At 37.0% G+C, this 24,422-nt stretch overlaps 2 long non-coding RNA genes across 2 annotated transcripts in view; one reads left to right on the forward strand and one right to left on the reverse strand.

Moving 5' to 3' along the window:
* Positions 1 to 24,214, forward strand: part of LOC140141472 (uncharacterized) — a 262,118-nt gene extending 237,904 nt beyond the window's left edge. Inside the window, exon 2 of the long non-coding RNA XR_011857424.1 lies at positions 23,971 to 24,214. This is a non-coding gene — a long non-coding RNA (uncharacterized lncRNA). The remainder of the gene's footprint in view (positions 1 to 23,970) is intronic.
* On the reverse strand, positions 10,537 to 16,754 carry LOC140141420 (uncharacterized). The gene is made up of 3 exons (XR_011857412.1): positions 16,447 to 16,754; positions 12,320 to 12,656; positions 10,537 to 11,328 (listed from the first exon to the last, which is right to left on the reverse strand). It is a non-coding gene; the product is annotated as an uncharacterized lncRNA (long non-coding RNA).
* Positions 24,215 to 24,422: the final 208 nt, after the last annotated feature.

Raw genomic sequence — 24,422 nt, forward strand, 5'->3', positions numbered from 1 at the left:
TATCAATATTGAATGACCATTGAAAGAATGGGTTATTAAAATCATTATTTCTATGTTAAAATATTATGAATACAATTAATAGTGTAGAGGCTACAGGCGTATTTATAATGGCTTGGTCACTTTTTGTGAATAATTTATATTTAATGTGCTAACGCAGTTATGATTCGGTATTTCGACTGCTCAGTGCCAGAAGTGAGCAACTGCAATGTAGGCCTATCTGCCTATTGTATATGATCACAATATACTGAGTGTAAATTGCCAATATGTTCACAGACCGGGCAGCTATTGCGCTTACCCACTTCTGGCACTACGCAGTGAATTTCAAGGAACAATATGAATATTGCCCTACTAATTTTCGAGACAATGGATCAAGCCGGGGGATCATGTACATTACACACCTATCTAAAAGATATTTTGGATTAGCCGTTGGGGATTTGAAAATGTTGGAGAACTACTGCTCGAAACTTGGCTATACCAGACTGCACTTAAGGACATCTCCTAGAACACCTAGACTTTATCTGCGTCTTGGGTACAAATTCACCGAGTCTCGTCCCGTAATGATGGGATCTGGGGTAAGTTTGAATAACAGCTAATAACCAGGGGCATATCCAGCATTTTACTGTGGACGGGCAAAGCCAAATTTTCGTCCCCATTTGATTTGTCAAATAGTTTGTCCCATTGTGGGGCGAAGCCAAATATTCGTCCCATTTGCCCTATTTTCAGTGTTTGCCACCCTATTTTATCCCCTAGCTACGCCTTACTCACTGTTCGCTAGTTTTTGGAAGCATGTGACGTCTTGACGCTGTAATTGTGTTATTTGTTGTTGAGGCGAAACTAAGCTGTTGGTCTATACTAAGCATACATGTCTGTCTTGCTTTTTCTTTTTTCGGAGTAGTTTGATTTCAACGGAATAAGATTTTTTCTTAGGATCAAGAAAAACGATATCACTTCTTATTAATTACCACTGTCACTTTAAAAATATTCATGTACAACTTTCAACTTCCAAGAAGTACAATAAATATTCAATCAAACATCCACACAAAATTGGTTATTACAATGCTAAAATAATGTAGTTAAGTTTGCCTTGGTTAATGGTTAATCACACCTCACGTTTTTAATGCTAAAACGGTACAGATGGCTAGGCTTACTTTCTATCTCTACTACCCCTGACAATCCGATGTCCTGCATAAAGGATTTGATAATTAATTAAAACTCGACGAATGTTTTAAATAGAGTATTTATAAATAGAGCGATACATATTCTTCTCAGTCTCACGAACCAAGTGGCAAAAATGACGTGTCACGAGTAGGTACGAGTGTGTGACTGGTATTGATGGATCTTTAAGATGCAGTGAGTGTATACTACGAGTTGAAATTACGTATTGCACTCACGATGTGGGCGGATATTGTGAGATGAAGATTGAACCCAAAGCCAATTTGGTTGTATTTATTACATCATCTGCATACTGTACACAAAAATTAACATTTCTTGAGGAATAACATTCATTTAGAGAGAGCTACCTTTCTTGTCACAATGCGACTTTAACCAATTATGCAGCCAAGTATTGACAGAAGGGAGAGCTAAAATGATTTTTTTTTTAATTTTTCCTTCCAACACATTGCAACACCATAATAATATCATGAACACAGTGCAAAGTCTTTTCAACCCTCATCACATCGTAATGATAGTGTCAAAGGGGGAGGGAAAGCGCTATTGATGGAGTAGCGAATTCCATTACCATCTTACAGGTTTGGGAAAATATTGCGTAAAGAGCATTACACTTCGTCCATTTTTCAAAATAGTGAACATAATTAAAGCCATATTATAACATTTGCTGAGAAGAACGCCCTCAAAAAAAAAAATTAAATTCTGGTTTTTACACGATTGTAATGTACTTTAGTCAATAAAGATACTCTGCAAAAATCAAGACTTGGTGCTGTAGTTTTGTCAAAATCCGAGATTTTGAATAAAACGATGGAACCGGCGTTTTATTATTACGATGGAAATATTAGTCGAACACGTATGCACAGTACGTACACGGCGTACGGGATACACATACACACCGAGGATCGTACCGTATTACAACCGCGGGAGTTACATGCATGGGCGCTAGTAGTAAATTCCAATTTTCTATGCTTTACCTCACTTGTTCGGCTCAAAATTAAAAGGGGACATATCTGACAGTAAAAGCTAGCATTTTATGGAAAATAAATACTAATTTTTTTTTTACAAAAATGTATAATATGGCTTTAAGTACTTGCTCTCTTTATAGAACTACTATAAAAGTGTGGAGTCCCGGTGTGGAGTCAATAATGAGCCCCTCAATTGAAGATACGTAGTACTTGACCTGTATAAAATGCAAGGTTACTACAAATGAATGTATTATAGAATGAATTATAATATCGTCTTTTTGAAATCGTATTCTTTTCGAATTGATTGCCAGGTACGAGCCACACACACTGAAGAATTCTAGCACACGCTTTGATTTCCTGGTGGGGCATTGGAGTTTTTTGAAAAAAAAACTTCTCCCACTAGTGAAACAAAAAAAATTCCATGCCCTCAGAATCAAATGCTAGCAGCATTATTTTGATCATGTTGATTTATCAAATGATTATCTATTACAATAAATTAATGAGGTGTCATTGGAACTGGGAAGATAATACTAATACTACCCGTGACCAAAGCGCCCCGGCAAAGCGCATTACTAATTTTCTTTCTTTGAGAAATAGAGTTAGCCCCTCGGGAAGGTCAATGGATATATAGTAATCCTGGCACTACGAATGGTGGTTGAACCAATCTCATCTGTCCTAAAAATGCACGCGTTTGCGCCCAAACGTCCTAAGCTAATCGTAGAGCCATCCTTTGCGTTCATCTTAGTGATAAAATTTTTACCCCAGCACCTTACCATCAGAGACGACCGGGGGTGATGCCCACTATTGGTTTCTACATTAAAATCAATGAATTTCAATTTTAAATTATTCCAAAAGCTACTGACTTTTACATATTAGTTATGTGGGAAATGTTTGTACTTATTACTGGATAGAGGAGACCCATGATAGCTATACATTGGTACCAAATATATTACGGTATATGACGTTTTACTTTATAATTCGTAGGCCGTGTTTCAAAATATGGCCCACTAGTTCTAGGGTTAAAATATAAAGCACTTTTATCTTCAGGATGATTGGTACCTATCATTTTGATGTTAATTGAACAACCTGCATCTTTTTGAAATAATACTTTTGAAATGTCCAGAATATATAGTGTATGACTTGTTACACAATTTATCTATAAATTATGTGGATCATGTGTTGAATTTGTATGTGTCAGATTCATACATTATCAATGGAAACTAATGGGTACCAATCATTTTGATACAGCTTGTAACCCGCAAACATTAAAGCCATATTATAACATTTCTGTAAAAATAGATTAGTATTTATTTTTCCATTAGCTTTTACTGTCAGATATGTCCCTTTTAATTTTGAGCCGAGGTGAGGTAAAGCATAGAAAATTGTTATTTACTACTAGCGCCCATGCATGTTACTCCCGCGGTTGTAATACGGTACGATCCTCGGGGTGGGGGGTGTATGTACACCCCCCCCCACGCCGTGTACGTACTGTGCTTACGTGTTCGACTAATATTTCCATCGTAATAATAAAACGCCGGTTCCGTCGTTTTATTCCAAATCTCGGATTTTGACAAAACTACAGCACCTCAAGTCTTGATTTTTGTTTCTTTATTGACTAAAGTACAATACAATCGTGTAAAAACAGAATTTAAAAACTTTTTGAGGGCGTTCTTCTCAGGAAATGTTATAATATGGCTTTAATAAATACCCAAATTAGGATAAGTTACCATGAACAATTTTAAGCAGACTGAACACGGTTTTAATCATTTATCTCACAATTTGTTAATTAAACCTCTTTGTCATGGTAGGGTAATAGCATTGGCATTATAACCATGATAACCAGAAACAAAATATTTTGTATTGCAGATCCTTGGCGATACAATTCCCGTGCCGTTGAGTGTTGCCTATCCAGGCTTAGAAGAATTCCACATCCCCTACGACGGATGCCAGCACTTAAGCCGGGAGAAATCTCACCCTTCGTGTAAGATAATTCCATCTGGAACTGGATCTGACGGTGACGGAGCAGATGGAACCACAGTTCACCTGCCTTCCTCAGGGAACTTTGACATGCCTTCGTGGCCGGTTGGTACCAACGGACAAGGTTCTATTGAAGTGCCTCCACCTGTTGGTGATATCGATGTTCCATCGTGGTCAATTGACGCGGCAGGCCACTGTCATTTGCAGAAAGTAATTTCAGTAGTTACGTAATACAGTTTCTTTCTTTAAGCAGTATGCAGACTCCGAGTATTAGACGTACAATATTGTATGTAACATATCTACGTTATTTAATCTATTGCCATTCTATTTCAGTAATGTTTAGTTCAACGAATGTTTGATGACGTAAAATCGATAACATGTTATGTATAATATCTGGTAGAAATATATTATCGATTTTACGTCATCAAACATTCGTTAGAACTTAAACATTACTGGAAATAGAATGGAAATAGATTAAATAACGTAGATATGTTACATACAATTTTGTACGTCTAATAAAAAGTCTGCATACAGCTTAAGACCTCACAATAAGTTACTCAGCCGTTATAAATACTCCTCTAACTTTTAAATTATTTGTCGTATTTGGTATTTGCAGGGTTATGGTATAATTTTCAGCATAAAGATAATGGCAGGTTTGGTTTTACATGCCAATATGCTTGCGTAGTAACCATTGATCGCTGTAAAATGCAACTTTCAAATTCGGGTATATTTCTTTAAAAACACTACTGTGTTATCAATATTGAATGACCATTGAAAGAATGGGTTATTAAAATCATTATTTCTATGTTAAAATATTATGAATACAATTAATAGTGTAGAGGCTACAGGCGTATTTATAATGGCTTGGTCACTTTTTGTGAATAATTTATATTTAATGTGCTAACGCAGTTATGATTCGGTATTTCGACTGCTCAGTGCCAGAAGTGAGCAACTGCAATGTAGGCCTATCTGCCTATTGTATATGATCACAATATACTGAGTGTAAATTGCCAATATGTTCACAGACCGGGCAGCTATTGCGCTTACCCACTTCTGGCACTACGCAGTGAATTTCAAGGAACAATATGAATATTGCCCTACTAATTTTCGAGACAATGGATCAAGCCGGGGGATCATGTACATTACACACCTATCTAAAAGATATTTTGGATTAGCCGTTGGGGATTTGAAATTTTGGCGCTTCGGTGGATATTCAATTTGATATTTTGTCGTGATAGGGCAGTCAAGAACTGCAGCAGCTGACAGATATCCCAACGATTTAGACATACACCGACTATTTACCCAATACTGGTGCTCATCTTGTCAATGTCACAAGTATACTTCCGATTTTGTGCATATTTTGGTCCTATGGGGCTACCTGATGAGTCGACTAACCATGATTATAAGCATAAGTGTTTATAGTGTATAATCTATTTTTATTTATATATTTATTCGGAATTACCATGATTACAGACAATTCTTAGGGTGGGAAGGTAGTCTCGGTCCCAGCCGATTTGTGCTCCTTCGTCACTAAACAAACCGTCTGGCAACAACCTCATAGTACGTCTTTTATGATTGGCCAATCATTGTCATAGGAAAATGATCTGATTGAGAATTGGCTGTCACTCAGTGCTGGGGTTCAACTAGACCCTCCCTCGGGTCCATGGAGAACGACTGGTAATGTAGATTACATAGCATTAAAAATCAACCCAATACATGGACCCTCCCAGTCTGTAAGCAATTTGCCTTCAAGTTCCCACAAAATGCTGGGAGTTCACTTTTACGGATTTGGAGTCACGCAATCTTTCTATATACCACATCCATGTTTTCACTACATTAACGTTTGTGTAAGCGACTAAAACAACGATATTGTATCCGACCAATCAACGCAGCTTGGCAGCGCGGGGATATTTGAAAAGGCTTCCCTAGCTAAATAATGTGCAAACATTTGCAAACCGCACGCGATAATATACGCAATATGGACAATAGGCCTAAGTCCGAGTCGAGTGGTTGCCTTTTATTATTGCGCGTACCATGACCATGGGTCTATCAGACGCGTGCCACTTGAGCTCAATACCTCTCAGTTGTTGACAAGTGTCCCATCCGATCTTGCGTCACATCCCGCGGCATAGCTGTGTGCTACCATATTTGAATTGAAACTGGGGCGGGGCTTTCGTAAGTGACATCGGAAACAACGTGCTTCGTTGAACGAATATTTGGAAGGGAGATCTCTAACAGATTGGACCAGTCTCGGAATCAGCGCTCAATGGACTTTCGCGTTCACTTATAATACGAGTATATTTCTATATTGCTGCATGGTTGACTGTGGTGGGTGTAATTAGTGGCGTCGATTTGTGGATGAAGAGGAATGGGTTTTTGGCATTGAAGAAAATAAGGGGGGGGTTACAGGACTTTTCATATTTTTTTCATAGGGCATTATGTAATTATGTATTGTTACATTATCCAGAGATGGAACCAAACCGAGACTGGGGGCCAGTCTAGGGTTCAACGCATGCAGCGGTTGAGTGACAGCTATGCGGTTACATAATATCCACACAACCTACGTGAGTACGCGCTGCGAGTCGCTGACATGAAAGGCGATATCAGGCGATTGGCGCCTCAGTGGCTGCTAAGCTAGCGTAGGCCTATAATTTGCGTTTGCGGTATCTATAGTGAGGGGCCTACGAAGTTTAGTGTCACTTACACAAGTCACGTCCTATAGCCAATTGAAAACAGTTCTATTTGGAAATTCATTAACCAATCAGCGATCGTCATTTCGGGGTTGTTGCCAGACGGTTTGTTTAGTGACGGAGGAACAAAAACCGGCTTGGACGAGACAAGTGGGAAGGGTGCTTATATTCGGGGGTGTGTGGATTGGCGAGCTGTAGAACCCGTACATTATTTCTAAGGATAAGTTTGTTTGTTCATAGCCCTCAACCTGGGCTGCCTTTTGTATTTTTGTCTGTCACGGCTTTTGTTTTCACTGTTTATATGAATATGTCAACACAGCACGTGCGCATGAATTTGCTTCCCGTTACTTTAAAGTTTTTTTTTTTTTTTTTACTTCTTCCGTGGTTGAGGCACGCGCTGGTGATCGGCGATCAAGTACAGGTGGCGAGGTTTTTCCCCTTATACGCGTCGACGACCAAAGAGTAAATCGTCTTGTTGTCAAGACTGTTGATCAGCCAATCAGCGTGATTGTTTATCACCTGTGTGTTTACGCTCGTGTACGCGATACGCATAGCTCTGACTACGGAAGAAATGAACCGTCATCAGCGATAGAAAAGGAATGTGCCAAATTTGTTCGCGTTATTAGTATTTTTACCCTTCCTTCGCTCCCTCTACTCCTTAATGGAAGCAGGAACATAGTGTAAATTATCCATAATTCCACGAACCATGTATTTGTATAATTTATGGAACATAATATAAAGTATAGTAAATATTGTACAAATTAAGTTATTGTAGAAAATATAACGATCGTAATAGCGTAGAATTTTAAATATGTACTCGGTTAAATGAGTGTTGTGATTATTTGTAGCATTTCTTTAAATAACCTTAACACCAGTAAATACCACACATTGCCATAACCTTGATGTCTCCCCCCCCCCTTCAGCGTCGCGGACGCGGAAAACACACATCTCCAATCAAAACTCTCTGGCTGGCCGTGTTAGGGTTAACCACACAGTGTATGTATGTTGGATGTTGTGAGACTGGCTTGTTGTCCCTCAGGAGTGAGAGTGACGATGGCCGTATTTGCCGGAAGCCCTAACCCTAACGGTACCCTAACCCCAACCCTAACCCTAATTCTTTCCGGCAAATGCGGTCACCTCTCTAATGGAGTCCAGGAGTTGATCTCTTGGGCGCCCGCGCAGGTTTTTTTTCATCTTCCTCCTCTTCCTCTTTTCGCCCTTCCCTCCATCCCACCCTCCATCCCTCCATCCAACCACGACCTCCTTACCGTCTGGATTAGGTAAGCCCACCAGTTTTTCTTTTATCCCGCATTCACAAATTTTATTAATGTCATTTGCTAGCGTATACGCTTGAGGGAGATCCTCCTTAGTTTGGCTGGAAAACGAGGTATAACAAATTTTGTATCCATTCAAAAACTCGGACATCTTAATCCAAAACAAGGGACTGTTGTTGGAGCGTTCACTTTACCACAATCTTATGTGTATAAAATCAATTCTTCACAAAGAATGTAATGCTAAAATATTTTTTCAAATACAAATGCTTCTTGTTTCACAAACGATTTAAGAATTATATTATGTCCTATTAAATCTACAAATTAGTCAATAACGAACATTGTTTATGTTAAACTACCAATACCATGATCACGTGCATGATAAGAGCATGTGCGCATGAATTCACTTCCCGTTTTCCTTAAATCTTCCAAAATTGGTCCACGGCAAAAATTTGTTTTCAAATCGCTTTACCGTCATTCAAGCAGCGACAAATTTGTTTACAGTTCCTGGTCGTATTTGTCACCCGGGATTTGTCGTTTCACTTTCATTTCTATCCTTCACTTTGCTCCCTCTCTGCCTCGTTAATGGAAGCAGAAAGGCAATGTAAATTATCCATATACCATATATACCATGTATAGCAATTTGTATAGTTTATATAATTATGCAACAGAATATTAAGTACAAAATAAGTTGTAGAAAAGATAACGACCGTATGGCGTAGATTTTATAATATGTACTAGATTTTTCGGTTCTCGAGTTACGCGGGTCTTGGGTTGTGTGATTTTCAATGACACTGCTATGGTTAATTTTAGCAGCATTTGCTTGCAGACGTTCCTCCATAAATGATGGAACATATCAATATGTATCCGTATAAAAACAAAGCAAAATCCAAAATAAATACTAGTAAATGGTCAAAAACCAAATGACCCGGAAAATGCAACAGTACAAGTTAAGTTATTGTAGAAAATATATCGATCGTATTTTATGGAATGTGCAAATCCTTAAGGGATGGGGTATGAACGTTTGGACAGTATTTATTGTGGGACATTAGAGCACATCAGACATATCGAATTGCATTCTGAATACGAGGAATGTCCTTCTGATATCAAATTATTTTGATTTTTGAAATTCGCAATGTAATACACATTTTATGGCAAATGATTAAAATTGATATTTTTGATATTTAACAGTACTCGAAGTAAACTTTATAAATCTGATGATTTAAACTTAAAGTGTAGGTAGGTGGGATGAAAAGCCGACGATAAATTGAAAATTTTGACCTTTCGCATTGAAGATATGGATTTGGTTCCCAAAACACCAAAAAAAAAAAAAAAGTTAGGTCTTTTAAGAATATATCATTAGGTTTATAAAATTTACTTCGAGGACTGTTATATATCAAAAATGTGAAAAATATCAAATTTTAATAATTTGTCATAAAATTTGTATTATATCGTGAATTTCAAAAATAAAAATTATTTGATATCAGAAAGACATTCTTCGTATTCAGAATGCAATTCGATATGTCTGATGTGCTCTCATGTCCCACAAAAATACTGTCGAAACGCTCATTCCAGATCCCTTAATAGCGCGGGGCTTTAATTCTTACGTCCATGATTGCAATAAATCAATGTATATTTAGTGCATTATTTTTCCTGTTCATCACCATGATCAAAATAAAAGTTCATTCTTCAATTTATGGAAAAACAGTTATCGATTTTTTTCTATTATCAGCGGCAGACAAAAATTCCAAATTACAAGAGAGTTTGACGTTTTGGCTGGGAATACTAATAAAAAAAGGCAAACAAAAAGCTTTTGAGAAAAAAAATGCAATTTGCATGATGCAGTATACATACCTTACCAACATTTGAAGTATAATAAACAGATAAACCAATATTAATAAAAGAAAGTAAAATCAATTATTCATAAACATGATAAAGATAGCGTAATATAGTATTTAACTAGCAAATTTGCAAATTCAAAGTTTGAATATACGAAAACAAAATTTGCTTCTTGTTTCCCGATTTGAGATTTATATAATGTACTCTTAAAATCTGTAAATTAATATAATATAATATATAGGTATGGAACTTAAGGATACACTAAACATTATTTAAGTATTTTTCCTGCTTTTATAAACCAACGGGATGCACTCGTAATATTGTTATCATTTTTGAATACAGCATGTAGCCTAATCTTCTCTGATGTAATCAAAATTAAAATTTATGGCTAGGGTAAAGGCCACGTACTATAATGCTGTATTCAGCAATAATGTTGTCCCATATAATGTATTAATTTTATCTTTATGGAGATAATGTAGTAAGATCTGTTTCTAAACATTATAATAAAACACACGAGACAGAAAACATATAAACTGCCTGTTTACTACTTTATTATCTTAAACAATCCATAATTATTGTACGGGGAGTATGAATTTCAATTGGAATCGGCATGTTAGGCAGCTCCATTTAATTTTCATACGCCCTCTGACAATGTCAGAGAAAGATTCAACCTGAATCTTCCGCAGAAGGAGGGTGAGTTTCAAATGGAGCTGCCTAAAATTCCATTTGAAATTCATACTCCCCATGTGGAACATATTTCCAAAATCTTCCACAGGGGTAGTGTTGATTTTAAATGGAATAGCCCAAAGCTGACACGCAAAAACTGTCGATCATTTTGTCACGCAACCTTTCAGATTATACTGTTGTTTTAGTAAAAAGTTCCGGTAGCACCCTCTAAACTTTATTAAAAAGTGATACTTGCCGGTTGGAACTCGATTTTTGCAAAATAGAACCAGTCTAATGTAATATGAATCGAATGAAGGGTATTATTTGATATCATAAAATTGATATAATTGCTTTTTACACTTGATATGATTGTTCTTCTAATAATTATAGTTTAATTCAATTTTAATTCAAGTTTAATTCATTTCAACCCACCACCCTTAATGGAAAATAATCAAGATGAAGCTGAAATAAGGTTTTCATTATAAAACAACAATGAGATAAATGAAATCAACGCTTCCAATGTAATACTATAACTATCATTAAACAAAACTTGATTCATCCCAAGAACCATTTATAATGCGAAATCGGGGCAATGTCAATTTTCTGAAAGTGGAGTAGTAAATAGTTCGGGCCCGAGTTCGGGCTTCCATTTTTGATCTTTCAACAGCAATTCATAGGGATAATCACTTGTTTTGACATCTGTTATCTTTCTTGGTAGTTCTCTCTTTGCTCGGGATCTTGTTAAACCTCCGCCTAAGATAAAGACAAAATGTGATATGTTTACATTTTGTCAGAAACACGTTGAAATGCGGGGTTGATTAATACCATTACATTCTTATGTGCGACTTATTTTAATTTAAAAGGTAATCAATATAACTTCACTTTAGATCAAATTACAAAGGGGTGGTGTTATTGTCTTACCCCCTTGATGTCCAGGTGCATATCAGTGGTCACCTAATACCATGCATGTTCACCGGGACGATTATTGTTATGATTGATGCTTTTATATACGAAATGAGATGAAGCGGTTAACGGTAATAAATATATTAATTAATTTATTGATTTAAATGACCCACTTCAAATGTAGGTTCAACTTGAAAACGTTGAGTAATTGAACATATGAATACAAAACCCACCCAAATCCATACTTTGGCCAAATTGAGTTAAGCATGGGAAATTGTTGCTTTACATAGGCCTGTCATATGTATGAAAGAACAACTCAGATTCATCATCTGTGTCTATTGAGCATGTGAAAAATAGCATGTATGAAAGAACCACCCAAGTCCATGATTTGAGTCTTGTAACACATTGCTTGAAATCCAGTATGTATAAAAGTCCACTTGTAACACATTCATTACTGGAGAGTGACTTTTGAAGAAAAAAAAATGGGTTTAATCAAGGAAAGTGTGTGGTTTATATTACATGGCAGAATGCTTATCAACATTATACATACCTGTGTGTTTTATTTCGTATTATCCTACTAGTGGTAATCTCAGCATTCCAGCATTTAAAATGAACCCCACGAAGTCCCTGAAATGCTAATCGTCATACCTAATACAGTTTAACCTACTCATTTGCACGTAAAACCTACCATATTGACCAGGTAAATTTAACTGAAGGAATTAAAATGATATGCAGGTTTTTTTTTCTTCTCAAAATCACTTCCCATGGACTTGGGTGGGTTTTGAATTCATGTATTCAATTGTTTGTGCGTCAGTTAAAGTATATAATAGTTGAAACCTACTAGCTGGTATGCATTCAATTGCCACGTCTTCGGAATGATCACAGTTATGTTTTCCTACACCATTATGTTCACAATATTCAAGACCGTCCTCATCACCATCGCATTCCACATCGTCAAAAAAAAATCGGATTCGATACATTCCCTGGTAGATTCATGCCCTTTTTGATAACTTTTCGAGCCCCTGGGTACCCTAGGCTACGACAAACCACATGTGCGTCTTGAAGGTCCCAAGCATCGTCACATACTGTTCCCCATTCTCCTTCGATGTGTACTTCAACACGGCCAGTATGAGGAAGAGTGCCATCCACAAGACGAAATCGCAAAGGAAGATCAGTTTCTGTTGAACAAAATAAAACAGAATTTATTCTCAACATGGACTCAAAATGTCCAGATTTGAAATCAAAACAAAAAATTACCTAAAATTGCAATTTATTTTCATCATATAAAAAATGAAAAAAAGTTTATATTTTTAAAGGACAGACATGTAATCAGCCTAAAACAGGCTTTTCGCAGTCTAAAAAGTTCAGTGCTTATTGTAAAATATGTAGACTTGGCACAAATCTTTGCAATTACTCTAAAGAATTTAATGGTGTGCGTAGCGTATTAAAAGCAAGTGAAGGGGGGGAGGTGAAATGGGCAAGCTTCCACACCGGAAATGCAAAAATTGTGCAACTCGTTATAGTGCAGAATTTAAACTCATTGAATTGAAGCACAATCTGCATTTTGGTGATTTTATTTTGCTTTCAATTATAATGCATGATTATAATTATTTGCGATCAGACTGACATAATATTTTTCAGTTGGAAAAATTTATTTTGATACGGTTGTGGAGGTCACGGCTGCCGAATTCAGCTCCATGACAAAGTGAATGAACATGGACGTGATATCAGATAGGATAACCATTATAAAAGCCTGTTTAATTCCATGTTCATGACTGATTTACGGACATTTGGAAGTCTGCTATATTATAAACTAGGATCGTGTAGGGGTATGACAGGGCTGAACACAAATATTTGATAAGCTTATAGGTTTCTGACCCCCCCCCCTTATACATGCTATTTAGATGAATAATAGCTTGCCATAGCAATGTGAAATCGAGTAAGTGCATAATGAGCTTATCTGCTAAATACGCACAATTTAAGGGTTCAACATGCCGCGCGTAGTGTTGAGACTCAAAAAAGGTGCTGCGTCATTCTGTAGAAAACACGCACAATTTTACGGCTCAACATGTCGTGTAATGTTGCGACTCATTCAAAGGTGCTGCGTCATTCTGTAGAAAATACGCACAATTTTACGGTTCAACATGCCGCGTAATGTTACGACTGTTTTAAAGGTGCTGCGTCATTCTGTAGAAAACACGCACAATTTTACGGCTCAACATGCTGCGTAATGTTGCGACTCGTTCAAAGGTGCGGCGTCATTCTGCAGAAAATACGCACAATTTTACGGTTCAACATGCCGCGTAATGTTACGACTCTTTTAAAGGTGCTGCGTCATTCTGTAGAAAATACGCGCAATTTTACGGTCTAACATGCCGCGTAATGTTACGACTCGTTTAAAGGTGCTGCGTCATTCTGTAGAAAATACGCACAATTTTACGGTTCAACATGCCGCATAATGTTACGACTCGGAAAACATTGACGTAACAGTCATTGGCAAAAAACACACACAGTCAGAGTGACAATTATTTAAAAATGAGTGCAAATTTGCCACAAAATGAAAACCATCAAAAAAGTTTAAAAGTTTACATTTCAAAGTCATTGAGTTTCCCATTATATCAGTATTAGCTTTGTTATGTAATAGCCAACATGAACTCTAGCCACTTCACACCTTTTCATGAAGTGTCAACACACAGATACATGTCATTGTTTACATAGCCCTATAGCCAGGCAATATGCAGCCATGCATACATGTACCTGTGAGATGCATGGAACAATGTTTTATACAGGGGGGGGGTGTAATCCTAACTCTATATAGAGCATTGAGCCCTAAATCTAAACCCTAACCTAAATCATAACCCTAACCTAAATCATAACCCTACACTCTAACTCTATGACATAGGCCTAACCCTAAATCTAAACCCTAACCCTATTTAAATCATAATTTCAAACCCTAACCTTATGTCTTATAACCAGAACTCTAGACCTAGTAGCCTAAATCATCAAAATCTGTTGCAATTTGCAGATGTATATTGTCAAATTTGAATTTCGTTCTGGTATACCAGAACGAAATTACAACAGCGGCATTGGAGCAGTGTAATACACATAATCATGCATAACTCGCAAATGCAAAATCGGAATCAACTGACATTTTGGGAATAAGCATTTTTCATGAATATCTACTGAGGCAAAAACGTCGCTTTTGCAAATTAAAGAAATCTCGAGCGCCCTCGAGCGATATCGCTTGACACGTGAATGCATCAACCAATCATTTACAACCAACTGAATCTATTATTTTGCTAATTGTTAATTTACCTTTCTCGATTATTAACTTTCAGTAATGAATTATTTCAAAGCAATAGTTATTGACAGCAATATATGTTCTGAAAATAAATTTGTGGTATTTAAAATATTCTAATTGTCGTCTGCAATCACTATCGCCGTGATAGTATTAATGCAAAAGCGACAAGCGATGCATCGCAAAATTTGGCGATTGTCCATCGCTTTCCATAAGCAGTGCATCGCAATCGCTCGGCGATCGAGTATAAATTCAGCTTTATCACGTGACCCGATCAAGCAAAATGAGGAGGAGTCAATATTATTGCCACATTATATATATATATGATGAGCACATGTAGATACTATCAACATGTGACATAATTAAGTCACAGTACAGTTCAAAACACAGGATATTAAAAAAGTAAATGAAATAAGATTTTGAACGATAATAATCAACTCAACAGTAAAAACTGTATAAAAATGGAGAAGATATTTCATAAAATCTTCATTCAATGATGATTACCTTGTAGCCCATTGAAATTATGAAACCGCCCACCACTAATTGCAACAGAATTTGAAATAACACCTTCAGTTTACATGCATATACCTGGGTGTTATCTTTTATTCAGCAATGAACATATCGTCTCACAAAACCTCCTTATATAAATCCTTGAATTTCTTTCTCTCCAGAATTCGTCGTTATATTGATCAAGACACTTGTAGTAATGCAAGGCGAGCACTTATTCTCTCCAAATTAGACTACGCTAATGCCCCCAGCAAATACAAAACGTTTTACCTAAAACGTTTAAATAACATTTAGTAAATATTTTGGAAAAGAAAACATTCTAAAATAATGTTATTAACTGTTGACAAAATATTTAGCAAAAATGTTTGCCACAACATATTTTGCTATAACATTTTGACAACATGTTGTATTTTTTTTTTCATATAAAACATTTTTTTAATGTTTTCATGACCTTATAAAAAAAACGCAGTGGTTTACAGTGTGCTACGCACAGGTACAACGCCTATGACGTTGATACACAAGCCTCATCACACTTTACAGGGTGTCACTGACCACTATGGCCTACATCATTCCATAAACCATTTAACAACAAATTAGAGACTTTGCTGCTTCAAGAGCGCACACCCTAGACATTCCATAAATAACCATCGCAACCAGGATCAGCTCCCCGAGTTTCGTAAGGGTTACAACGAGACAATTGGCAGTTAGTTTCTTGTCCAGGGAATTTCAAGCAAACTCTATTCTTCGACATTTAAATGTTTTGTTTTTGTTTTTCCATTTTTATTCACCTGTACTTGGGCCTGGTGGAAGGGAAAAAAGAACATACAGATTACAGATATGGTTACATTTTATAGAACTCTGCGTCGGAAACTATACTTTTCCAAATCCTTGGTATAGTTTTTAAATCTCACATCCACATGAGTGGCCATTTTGGATTTATGCAAATTAGCCACTACTTGGATTTTCAGAGACGTCTGATGTGTTATTTAATATGCTCGCGTTTCTGAAGTGAATGGTGATAACATAGATTCTGTTGCAATTAGTGGTGAGTTAACTACTTATTTTTCTTAATTTGGGCTATTATAGGATTTCTTTATCAATGTTTATTTGATCGAAAGGTAACAATGCCATTATTCACTATATACATATTTTATTGTACGTACTTTGAAAACAAAGAACACCAGCGTCTTTCCGGTGATAGCGGCATGTGTGTTGCTTCCACCCACTGTGCTGACATTCGTCGATATTCAATTCCGAACCAGAACAATTAACGTCATCAATTAGAACATGCCCTGTACCCTCTCCATAAAATGCTCTTTTCGTAGCCTCCATTGCTGCTCCGTATCCAAGCATCTTACATACGACTGAAGCGTCCTTGATATCCCAGTTGCTATCACACACAGTACCTTTGCCATACTTGTGGTGTGTGATCTCGACACGACCCTCACGTGTTGAGTTTCTACCATTTAAACGTACGCCCACGGCTAAATCGGTTCAAAACAACAGAAACAAATCTTTTATGAAATATTTCTTTGAGCAAATCCGCGAATAGATTCATCAGGATTGTCCATTAAAGTTATATTAAAATATTCTCAAACAAATCCAAATAAAGGTGATGTTAACATACCTCAATGACGTTTCGTGCTGAAACACAGCCGTTTCTCAAATTGAATGACCAGCTTTGACCTTTGATGTCGGCTGCTTTCTGTTGGTAGCTGACGTAGGTGGTGCTATCAATAACTGATCATAGACGTGATAGATGTGCAGAAGGAAGTAGTTCCCACAATCCCTGTTGAGAGTATTAGCCTGCCCCCTCTTCCTTATCCATATTGATTCGTTTATGTGTCTCCTTTTTCTGTTAGTTTCAATGCCTCTTATTTTGGCTTCGTCCCAGTCTATCACATGATTGTCCCCAGCGACATGGTCCGTGAGAGCGCATTTCTTAGGGCGCTTTCGACAGATGTTTTCTTTGGGCCCTGGCATATGGTTTTTCTGATGTCGGGTCCGATTGAAACTAACAGAAAAGGAGACACATAAAAGAATCAATATGGATAAGGAAGAGGGGGCAGGCTAATACTCTCAACAGGGATTGTGGGAACTACTTTCTTCCGCACATCTATGATCAGTTATTGACAGCACCACCTACGTCAGCTACCAACAGGAAGCAGCCGACGTCAAAAGTCAAAGCTGGTAATGCAATTTGAGAAAGAGCTGTGTTACAGCACGAAACGTCATTGAGGTATGTTAACATCACATTTATTTGGATTTGTTTGAGAACATATTAATATAATTCTTTGAGCAAGCTTCCTTTACTGAATACACGTTTTCTACCAACGATGATGGACTTGGCTATGGATACACAAAACGTTTATATTACTCTAGAAAGTTTATTATTAGTATTTTTTACACAATGTTGTTAGATTTAAGGCATGAGAACTAATAAGGGTACTACTCTTGATTCTAGAAAAATAAAACAATGTTTTGCCAAATGAAAAATATTGAAATTTTTGGAAATATGGACCAAAACATGCTTTTAAATGTGTTTCTCGTTTAAGTGAGAACCAAATCCAATCAAGACTTGTACCAAGACTAATTTCAGGTTATGCATTTTAATTTTTGGAAAACACATTTTCTAATATCTTTTATAACTTATGTTAAGACTTTTGCCATGTCGAATTTTGTGTCTGCAATTGTAAGAAATCGTGCAAATTTGCATATTTTGGCACATTTCCCCAAAGTTGCAAAACTATTAAAATTGGACTTTTAATTACCGGTTAGAACTAACAAAATTTAATACTGTTTTTTTTTTTTAATCAGGAGTAGCACTATACACACATACCGCCTGTAAATGTGACATCTGCTGAGTATCCTTTTCCACCAGCATTACGATCAGATGAAAATACCAAAAGAAAGTTTTTACCAGATGATCGGAATCGTTTAGGAATAGTGAAGCTACAATATTCCCCAATCAATGCACTAGGCTCAATCCTATCCCCATCATAGATTTGTAAGCTGTCAGAACACTTATTCGTCGTACTGGACCTCCTTTCTAACCAAAAATCGCTGAAACTAATCACGATTTGCTGTCCTTCGTTAGCTTTAATGTTGGTGTAACAACGCTCATTGTGGTTGTAGAAATTGGGGTAGTTTGAAGACGATATTGTTCCAGGAGACGTAACGGACGAATTGCAAGCTATGTTGATAATATATTTACACAGATGAAAAGATATGTAATATTAATAAAACTAACCTTACCGTTATATGGAACGATTTAGTGCTAGTAATTATTCCCCTGTTTTGATACGGATGCGAAAAAGTACAATACCAGATTCTTTACTATGGTGCATGATATTATATTCAGTTCGATATGCCTGATCTGCTTTCATGTCCCACAAAAAATACTGTCGAAACGTTCATACCTAAGCTCTAAAAAAACACACAATTTTCACAGACTTGTCAAAACATTTTCCGCAACATGATTTAAAAAAATCTCAAAAACTGAAAACAGTAGGAAAAAACACAATTATTTTGATGCATGATATTTAGAATCTACAGTCGGCACACTGGAAGGCAGTGAGACTTGATGATGTGTTCACCACACAAATCAAGCATTTTGGACCACAGAAATAAAAATGGCTTCTTTGTTCTTCAACTACGTTGTCTTCACGAACATATCGTTATGAATTGGCAAACGGCCGAATCCGGATTCGGCTTTTGGTAAATTTATGCATGCATTACTTTTGAATTAGAGAACAAGGGATCAATGATGTTTATAATAGAGGGCAGCTGAAAGCATATCATTTTTTAACGGAGATCAGATGATAACTGTATAATCAAATGAAAAAAGTAATCAAAAGAGGGCGGCATACAGGGATAGCTAACGGTGCATTGCAGTACGGTCAACGACGATAACCGTTAAAATCGATATGCTGTCCTCTATAGGTAAAGGATTGATCCCTTTTTCACGAATTCAAAAATAATGCATGCGTAACATGAATTTACCAAAAGCCGAATCCGAATTCGGCTGTCTACCGAATTCATAACGATGTAACACCTCACAGTATCAAGCTAAAAAGTAACGTGAGTGGTCTCAAAGCGAATAAAATCATGGAAAACGCTTGAAAATTAGTGTGTATTGCTTGGAAAAAGAAGAGTAATGATAATTATTTTTGTTTCACGCATGTTTACAATGTGTTTCTACACTAGGCCACTTGCCTAAACCTTGGGGAAATTATTCTAAAAGTGGTAAATAATAAATAAATTCCCTAACTTATGCTCTTGTTTTGTACCACGATATCAATTGTGTACTCACATTTAACAAACTCAAACGATCCGGCGTATCCTTGACTAGTATATCCTCCGGAGCCAACCCTAAATATCAGAAGCAATTGTCGGCCAGTAGATTTAAGGGGCATGTAATGATGAAATAAATTTGTTATCAATCCACTATAACCAGCGACAAATCCTGTAATATATCCTGAGTTAGGGTCAACATCATAGAAGAAAAGAGCATCCAAGCCAGAACGAATGTTGAAAGTAGAAAGTGTTACCAATACTTGTTCGTCGGGAGGCGCTGTCAACGTAGTATAGCACACTTCATTGATATTGTAGTTCGATGGAAAGTTGCTTGAAGATATATTGGTGGGAGTATCCAAGTAAGAGCTGCAGGCTGTATAAATAACAATTATTATGATGATCATCAAAACCCGATCATTGGCGATAAGCTCAAGACTATTGCTTTCAGTACAGGAAGAGAGGCAAAAATAAAACAAAATATTATCAGTTTCTTGACGGGGAACTCCCTAAATGATATAGGGACATCTTGAAAGAGGTATCCAAACCATGATCACCTACCCACATGCTGGACACGTTACGCTATAGGGCTTATAGTGAATATTCTATTTAACATGCTTAAAATAACTTGAACTTAGGTCGATGTTTTGGCCTTTGGATCTAAATCATCTAATATAGCTGGCGAATGACTGTCAAGAGCTCTCAAAACTAAAAAATCCTGCACGCGATTAGCATTTTGCTATTAGAAACTATGTAGTAGGCAATTTATGGTGAATGAATGGAAACCAATAGTAAAACTATACCTGGAACGCATTTCACTCCCACGTCTTCTGAATGGTCACAGTTGTGATTTCCAACCCCGTTATGGCGGCAATATTCAATACCAGACTCGTCACCATCACACTCCACATCGTCAAAAAATATTGGAGAGGTTTTGTTTCCTGGTAAGTTGTTTCCCATTCTGAATATTTTCATTGCCTTATGAAACCCAAGGCTACGACAAACCACATCTGCGTCATTAATGTCCCAATTGTCATCACAAACTGTTCCCCACACATCTTCAATACGTAATTCTACGCGACCAGCTCCAAGGTGTGAACGATTTCCACCTGAAAGTCGTACGGCCAATGGAACTTCACCCTCTGAAATGATATTATAATATTGTTTAAAAAAAGGAAAAGTGTATCATTATATTTTACAGGAATTTACTCAAACAGGTTGGCAATATTTAGCCTGAATTTCTGGTCACATAACCGAAAAGTTGCCCAATTTTTGTTTTAACCATTGGTTTCATGGGACATGAAAGTACTTCAAAATGTACCTATGTCAAAATGGCGCCCAATTGTATTCTTAACAATTGGTTTCTATGGTATAGAAAACGGGCAACCGTTAGTGGGATGATCTTCAAAAGACGTTCAATTTGGCTACTATAACCTTCGGGTTAACCTTGTACTCAAAATTAACTTGTCTTCCTACGGACTAGTTTGTGACACAGATTACGAAAGACGATTATTGGAACCTCTTAATTTGTCCATGCTGATGCTATACGAACAAATTTAACATTTTTTTATTTACATTTTTAAATTATTATTTATGCCATTGCGCTTATTTCAATTTTAAATAAGCATACTTTTGAAGCACTTAGCTCCTGCATCTTTCCTATGGTAACAGGTGTTGCGTCTCCATTCACCATGTTCGCATTCATCTATATGAGTTTCAGAACCGGTACAATCGACGTCACTGAGAAGAACATGTCCTGTACCCTCTCCATAAAATGCTCTTTTCGTAGCTTCCATTGCTGCTCCGTATCCCATCATCTTACAAACGACTGAAGCATCTTTTATATCCCAGCTGTTATCACACACAGTACCTTTGCCATACTTGTGGTGTGTGATCTCGACTCGACCTTCACTGGAAGAATTTCCACCAACCAAATGAGCACGTATAGCTTATTAAGAAAGCGAAATTAACAACATACATGTAATTATGCATTTGTACTGCGTAAACAGTTACTAACAGTACGTATATTACTATAGAAACTTTTTTACTATTGAATTATTATGGCTTTTGTGTAGGGGTGGGGTGTGGGGGGTGTCACACAGCACATGATCGGCCATATCCGCCATGCTATGACGAATGGACGAATGGTGAAGCATTGTAAATAATTATTTATACAATAATAATCGCCTATTCACACACAATACAACACAGTTACGGTATGTCTCTTACCTACAAGAAATCTGAAATCTGCTTTGTATCCGGTATCAGATATTGTAATGTCCGACGAAAATACAAGACACAGGTGTCTTCCAGACGATCGAATCGATGGGGGCAGTACATTACCACAATATTCTCCCAGCAAAGAATTGCTTTTCATGGAGTCTGCGTCGTAAATTTTGAGAACATCATTACATCTAGTCGACCATTTGCTCTCTAGCTTGAAATCAGAAAATGTAAGCAACACTTGCTGTCCTACGCCTGCGGTTCTTTTGTAAAGCAATGCTCGTTGTTGTAGTATCTTTCTGGATAGTTGATGGACGAAAGTGTTCCAGGTAATGTGTAAGAAGAGTTACAAGCTTTTATGGAAAGGAATATCGTTGGAAAAAACAACATTAATGCTACATGTACATTGTGTATCAAAAGTAATGAAACAGTCGAGAGCTAGAGATAATTTGCGCTCACAGAGCGCAGACAATCGCAAGGCATGTAACCCTTTAATGCCCATTTTACCTGACCTTTGACCTTAATGTTTCCCGGGTCATGAGGTTATCACCGAAATTAAGCCCCCATACCCCTTACAGACAATGAAATTACAGTATAAGATTTGACCCCAGATAACCTTTGACCTGACCCTTGCAAAGTATTCCAACATATTCCCCCTGGTCATTAAGTTTGTTGTCACCGAGTTTGAGCCTCGTACCCATTACAAATGTACAAAAAAATGCATTTTTAAAATTTGACCTTTGACCTGACCCCTGCAAAATGTTCCCCTGGTCATGAGATATTGTTGCCACTGAGTTTAAGCCCCATACCCCTTACAGATGTCCAGAAAAGGAAATTATAAGATTTGACTCAGATAACCTTTGACCTGACCCTGCAAAGTGTTCCAAAATATTCCCCTGGTCATTAAGTTTGTTGTCACAGAGTTTGAGTCCCGTACCCATTACAGATGTACAGAAAATGCATTTCTTAAATTTGACCTCTGCATGACCTTTGACCTGACCCCTGTAAAATGTTCCCCTGGTCATGAGATTTGTTGTCACTGAGTTTGTACCCATACCCCTTACGGATGTTGAGATAATGCAATTGTAAGATTTTACCCCCTTAATGACCTTTGACCCCAATTCTTTGTACAACTTTTAGACACTGGCTAAAAGCGATGCAGGTATGCAAGTGACGACATTGTGTTATGTAATTTGTAGAAGAAGAAGCATTTTTAGTGAAAATCACATTTTGGCCATAATTACCTTTGGATGACCTTTGACCCAGAGTTGGTCATGTAACATTTGTGCCCCCATCCAATGGTCCTTGTGACCAAATATGGTCACATTGGCTTAAAGCATATGGCTACGATGGCTCGTTAAAAGTTTGACAGAAGAAAGAAAGAAGAACTAGATATATTGCATCCTCAGAAGGCTGCGAAGTCCAGCCGTGACCTTGAAGTGACTTCACAGTTATCTGACATGCAGTGTTTGAAATTGGTGCCTCCGATCCCATATACGCTAATTTTTTAGTCATATGAAGTTTATTATTGTGATTTTTATAACATACATATCTCTAATATTAATATAATAAGGCGTAATCGTGTTGTTGTTTTTCTTGAAAGACGGTATAAAAAGAACACAGCAAAAATGTACATACCTTATACGAGAGCTCATAGCATATAGCAATGTGTTGCAATAGAAAAATGTGCCATTTCGTCCGACTTTAGAAAATTAATAATATGATGGTAATCGATCAGTGCCATAGAGTGCTTGCACGGAAGGTCATTAGTTAAAATCATCCTCCAGACACGCTCCAGAAGACATGCAAATGCATGCAGCACAATACCAATCACCTGTGTAACTGGTATTGATCAAAGTAATTCTTTTGTACTCCATGCATTTGCATATCTTCTGGCAAGCACTCTATATGGGATTTAAATAAAGTGCATCAAGTCAGTTTCTTTAGTATTATTAACATGCATGACTGACCAAGAGTAAATAGAACCTCTGAATAGAAAGGACTATTATCTGTTTACCAAAGCGGGACAATCTACATTCATAGATTATCTTCTATGAATAGCTGTATATAAGATGATTATGTAACAGTATCAATAACTTGTGATCTACTCTGTGGTTTAGTGCAGTATGCTCTCAAATTTGTGCCTAACTATACATCTTATGATTTTTAAGGCTGAGTTCACATAGAAGTATACGGTATACGGTATTCGCTATACGAAATACGCTCATTCGATCAGGCTGAGTTCATATAGGCGTATACTTTGTGAACTCAGCCTGATCGAATGAGCGTATTTCGTATAGCGAATAGCGAGTATGTCAGTTTACCCATTTTCTTCGTCTTATCAAATGCTTGTAACTTTACTTCTTGAGGTCACATTGCATTCAATGAGGTGTCATAATGTGCAGAATTAGATAGTGCATCTATTAAAAAATTAATTTACCCACATATGGTTTAGGTTTTTAAAATTAGGACGGTATACGCTGCACTAAAATCGAACATGCACGATTCCCACTATACTATACCATACGCAGGTATACGGCCTTTTCGAATAGCTCTTATGTGACCCGGTACTATGAAATTACCTTGCTCGATTTTAGCTATACGCGTGCACCTGCAAAACGTG

This window comes from Amphiura filiformis, chromosome 1 (assembly GCF_039555335.1).
Source record: "Amphiura filiformis chromosome 1, Afil_fr2py, whole genome shotgun sequence".
Lineage (NCBI taxonomy): Eukaryota > Metazoa > Echinodermata > Ophiuroidea > Amphilepidida > Amphiuridae > Amphiura > Amphiura filiformis.